Source organism: Eumetopias jubatus, unplaced genomic scaffold (assembly GCF_037043125.1).
Source record: "Eumetopias jubatus isolate StellerSeaLion01/CBP00866 unplaced genomic scaffold, mEumJub1_p1.0 scaffold_11, whole genome shotgun sequence".
In the NCBI taxonomy this organism is placed as follows: Eukaryota; Metazoa; Chordata; class Mammalia; order Carnivora; family Otariidae; genus Eumetopias; species Eumetopias jubatus.
The window spans coordinates 9478109-9484273 of record NW_028274817.1 but is presented as its reverse complement, the minus strand read 5'-3'; positions in this window follow the sequence as shown (position 1 = coordinate 9484273).

The window sequence follows — 6165 nt, the reverse complement described above, 5'->3', positions numbered from 1 at the left end:
AAAAACAGACATGTAGACCAATGGAACAGAATAGAGAGCCCAGATACGGGCCCTCAACTCTATGGTCAAATAATCTTCAACAAAACAGGAAAAACATGGAATGGGAAAAAGACAGTCTCTTTAATAAATGGTGCTGGGAAAATTGGACAGCTATATACAGAAGAATGAAACTCGACCATTCTCTAACACCATACACAAAGATAAACTCAAAATGGGTGAAAGACTTCAATGTGAGACAGGAATCCATCAAAATCCTAGAGGAGAACATAGGCAAGAACCTCTTTGACATTGGCCACAGCAACTTCTTTCAAGATACATCTCCAGAGGCTAGTGAAACAAAAGCAAAAATGAACTTTTGGGACTTCATCAAAAGTGGCTTTTTTAAATAACTCTGTCAACATAACTTAACACTATTGATGTTGATGATGATGACCTGAGACAGCATTTGTTAAGTTTCTCCATTGTTAAGTTACTCTTTTTTCCCCACTTTAATACTGTATTCTTTGGAAAGAACTCTCTGTGCACAGCCCATACTTAAGTAGAGAGTTATGCTCCACCTCCTTGAGGATATATATATATATATATATGTAATTTGGAATTCTGCACAGATGTGTCTATTCTCTCCCATTATGTATTTATTCAGTTATTTATTTATGTATTTTATGTGTTGGGTTTTAATCTAATATCACTTTATTTAATTGCTCAAATTGTTTCAGCCAAAGCTGAATTAAACAAAGTGATATTAGATTATAATAGATTATTATAGAATGAAGAATTGAGAACTCCCTTACTTTCTGCCACTACAAGATACTCCAAGCTCATCTTGTATATTTCTTGACCCAGTGTTTGAGTCACCCATTTCCTCACAGAGCACAGGTTCCTTTTTTTTTTTTGGAGTTTGATCTCAGAAACCTAAATCTGGGGGTACCTGGGTGGCTCAGTCGGTTAAGCATCTGCCTTCAGCTTGGGTCATGATCCCAGCATCCTGGGATCAAGCCCTGTGCCCGGCTCCCTGATCAGAAGGGGAGTCTGCTTCTCCCTGTCCCTCTGCCCCTCCCTTTCTCCTGCTCTCTCTGTCTCTCTGTGTCTCTCTTGTTCACTCTCTCTCTCTCAAATAAAAAAGAAATCTTTAAAAAAAAAAAGAAACCTAAATCTGGGCATTAGGTGTGCCCATCACTACCAGAGAGCCATTTCTTCTAGGCCCTCTCAGCTGGTAGAGCAAAAAAATATATGTGTGCATGTCAACCTGTGTATATACATATATCTATAAATATTTATATATGTAATTATATGTGTCTCTATTAAGCTAAACATGAGTTCATATTGATTTCTGCAACTTGAATCCATGGCCATAAGAATCATTCTAGCCTCTCAACCTTTTTTGTCTGTAACATTTTACTCCAACAGTGAGAAACCTGGCTCTCACCATTCACCATACCTTTAACTAATTTTTCCAATTACAGTATACATGTATAATGGTTTCAGAATTGCTAATAAGTACATGTAATAAATAAATTATTAATAAATACATATGAATACATACATGTGGGAAACAACTTTAGTAACAACTAGAATGCAATGCTTTTTATATAGGTCCTTTGGCTTTGGTCTTACAAACCTGACTCCTATTCAGATATACTTAGGTCAACACCTTTCAACCCCATACCCTTGAGTTAAGTTGTTTCATACATTTGCAATACATATGGGTTGTTGTTTTCATAATTTTCATTCTGTCCTGACATCCCCCAACCTCCTATTTATCTTTTTATTTGTAAGCATTAATTTTTCATTCTTTATGCTATCAAGGTGGATGGCTTTTGACAACAGTGTAAGGTGTCATGTATCCACCATTATAATTTCATATGGAATATTTTCACCACCCCAATAAATGCCCTATATTTGACGTATTCAACCTCCCTCCCCAAGCACCTAGCAATCATTTGTCACTGTACTGTCTCTGTAGTTTTCTCTTTTCAAAAATATTATATAAATGGAATCATATCATATCTAACCTAATCAGACTGGCTTCCTTACTTTGTAATAGGCTTTTAGGGTTCATGCATGTCTTTGCCTAAATTAATATCTCATTCCTTTTTATTGATGAATAGTATTCCATTGCATGAATGGACAACAGTTCGTTTAACCATTCACCTATTGAAGGGCATCTGGGTCCCATATAGTTTTTGGTGACTATGAATAGAGCTGCTATAAATATTCATGTGCAGGATTTTTGTGGGCATAAATTTTCAAGTCAACTGGGTAAATACCTAGGAACATGAAGGCTTGATTTTGTGATAAGACTATGTTCAGCTTTGTAAGAAACACAAACTGTCTTTCAAAATGGCTGTACCATCTTGCATTCCCACAAGCAAGGAATGAAAGTTCTAGTTACTCTGAATCCTTGCAAGCAATTGGTTTTGTCAGTGTTTTGAATTTTAGCCATCCTAATAGGTATATAGTGGTGTCTCATTATATTAATTTAAAATTCCCTAGTGATAATGGTATTGAGCCACCTTTTCATACACTTATTTTTTATCTGTATATCTTCTTTGTTGTGCTGTCCATTCAGATCTTCTACACATTTTTTAAAAATTTTTATTTATTTATTTAAGAGAGAGAGAGCACAAGCGGGGGGGATGGTAAGGGACAGAGGGAGAGGGAGAAGCATACTCCCTGCTGAGCAGGGAACTTGATGCAGGGCTCGATCCCAGGACTCTGGGATCAAGACCTGAGCCAAAGTCAGATGCTTAACCGACTGAGCCACCTAGGCACCCCAACATTTTTAATTGTGTTGTTTTCTTTTTGTTGAATTTAGGAGTTCTATGTATATTTTGGATAAAAATCCTTGATCAGCTGTGTTTTATCAGTATTTTCTCCAAGTTAGTGACTTGTCTTCTCCTTCTCCTAACATTATCTTTCACAAAGAAGTGGTTTTTATATTTAATAAAGTCCAACATCAAAATTTTTCTCATGGCTTGTGCTTTTCATGTTGCATCTAAAAAGTCAATGCCAAACACAAGGTAATGTAGATTTCCTCCAGTGTTTCCTTCTAGAAATTTTTAGTTGTGCATTTTACATTAGGTGTTATAATTCATTTTGAGTTAATTTTTGCAAATGGTGTAAGGTTCTAAGTTCATCTTTTTGGATATGGATATCTAATTGCTCAGTTACCATTTGTTGAAAAGACTATACTTTCTCCATTGCATCTTTGTTGAAAATCAGTTGGTCATATTTTTGTGATATATTTCTTGGCTCTATTTTGTTCTATAGATCTATGTGTCTTTTCTTTCATCAAAACCAAGTTGTCTTTACTATGGCAGCTTTGTAGGAAGTCTTAAAATTGGATATTCTAACTCTGTTCTTTTCCTTCAATATTATGTTGACTATTCTAATTGTTTGCCTTTCCATGTAAACTCCAGAGTCAGTTTGTCGATATCTAGGAAATTGCTTGCCAGGATTTTGATCAGAATTGTGTTGAATTTATAGATAGATTTGGAAGAAATGACATACTAACAATATTGGGTCTCCAATCCATGAACATGGAACATGTCTCCATTTGTTTATTTAAATCTTCTTTAAAATTCTTCTATAAAGAGGTTTTGTAGTTTCACACATACTAATCCTGTAGATTTATTTCACTTTTAGTGCTGTTTCCAAGGTGTTTTGTTTTGTTTTAGTTTAAATCCCAATGTTTATTGCTGGTATGTAAGAAAGCAATTGACTTTTTTGTAGATTAACCTTGTATCCTGGGGCCATGCTATACTGGCTTATTTCTTCCAGGAATTCTGTTTATTTGAGAAAGTTTTTATTTCTGCTTTATTTTTGAAGGAGAATTTTGCTGGATTCTAGGATGGTGGGTTTTTTATTCTTCTCAACACTTTAAATATTTCATTCTACTCTCTTTTTTGCTTGTATGGTCACTGACAAAAAATTCACTATAAATGTTATCCCTATTTATTTATAGGTAAAGTTTCTTTTCTTCAGGCTCTTTTTTCACCTTGTCTTTGTTTTTCTGCTATTTGAATATGATATGCACAGGGTTGTGTATGTGTGTGAGTATGTGTATATATGTGTAACATAAATATATAAATACATACACAGTCACATTTGCTAACATAACTTGCAAAGCAGGAGCTGTTTGAGTGGGAGGAAGGAGAAGCTAAACAATATAAAGAAGAAAATGACAATACAGTACATGCGAGTATGACCTCAGATAATACATTTATGTAAAAAATACATTTGTATATGTAAATACAATAAAAATATAAAATATAAAAAAGGAATTTATGAAATGGATTGCTTGTAAGAAATGAGGTTTCAGAGATTGTTAATTATATGAGAAGAGCACCTAATTTAAGACATTTCCCTCATTTCAATCAGAAGTAAGACAAAATGAGCTTTCCCGTGACCTTTAATTATAATCCTGTGTGAATTTGAGCAAAAAGTTGTTCTCTAGAATGATATAAACTAATCTTTTTCAACCTTAGACAAACTTGAGCCTTCCTTTACTTAAGAAACATCAAATAATCCATCTCAGTTGTAAATATGAATTCTTTAGTCTTACAGAAAAAAAGCTTCATATATTTTGATATTTTCTGATGACAATGGACTTAAATGCTATTGTTTCTTTTTCTCTATTAAGTAATATTACCAGAAAATATCCAGGCTAACATATATGCTTCCCTGAGAAAGCTTAGGTATTTGAATGCATGAAGTATCACTATCACTCAAAATGGATAATTAATCCTCTCACTAGAATTAATTCTCCTAACTTAATGCAGTAGTCACTAAGTGTATAATCATTCATTAACCATGTATTACTTTTCAAAATATATATGCTAAGAACGTGCTATGTGCCAGATTCTGTTCTAAGTGCTCGGGACACAGTAGTGAAAAATCTCCCAACACTTTTCAACTATACATTATAATGGAGAGTGATACAATTAATTCACAAGCCAGATAAGTTCAGAGTTTAAGTATTATGAAGAAAACCAAGGTAAATAAATAGAGGGTGAGGGTGGGGCCTGAGGGTAACATTGAGCAGAGACTTGAATAATGGGGAAAAGAGCCATCTGAAGTCTGGGGGAAGAGCATTTTAGGCTCAGAGAACAAGGATAAAAACCCCGAGGCAGGAACAAGCTTGACAAGTTCAAGGAGCTGTAAGAACTCTTATATGACTAGAGAAGCAAGCAATAGGGAGAGAGTGGGAGGAGAGGATTCAGGAGGCAAGCACAGTCACTTGTAGAATGTGGAAGGAGTTTGCATTTATATTGCAATTGTGATAGGAAGACCCCAGAGACCCTTGACAGGGGAAGTGAACTAGAGAGATATATATTATAAAAAGATCTTGTATTACAAAGATAGGATTTAGAGTTCTATTTTGAATTCCATATTTGGGATTCCCTTCAAATTTTGCACCACCTTCACAAAACATTTCTAATAAGATAAAATATATGTACTTTGAGGATGAATTTCAATCTTTCAAAATATTTTATGGTTAAGGTTATTGAATAAAATTCCAGACAAGCAGAACCTGAGTCGGAGACTCAGGCTTCTTTATTGAAAAGTATCTGCTCAGTTGGAATTCTTTTCTTCCTGACTCTCTGTCTTGAGGGGGGATTACCCCTTAACTTCCTGGACTTGGTGATTTTTCCTGGTTCTTTATCTTGCATGTGGTTTCACTTTCCAATTTCTGGACTGGAAAATTTTTCCTGGCTCTTTGTGAGACCTCTCTATTTGATCCTGCTACTCCCATGAGAACTTTTCAGTTGACTGGAACCCCCTTCCTGAACTGGCTATACAACCCACAAATTTTGTCCTTCTCGTTAGTATGATTTTACCAAGGAAAATGCTTGGAACTTCAATGAACTCTTTGGGAAAATGAAAATCTCTCCAATCTGGCTCCGCTAAAGTCTCCCCTTTCCCATCATCACCTTTGCTCTTCTTTTATCCTTTTACCACCTTCAATCTTCCCTTAAATTAAAAATATGAAGCAAAAGTGTACTAAAACTTTGGGGTAGAAAGTTATACTCTCTGTGTGTTATGCATATGTGATATTTTCTTACCTCTGGACAGTATTAGTAAATTAATACATAAAATCCCCTAAAGGAGTTCTATTCAAATTGGTTTAGAGATAAATGAGCGCTTATATAAGTTACATGTTCC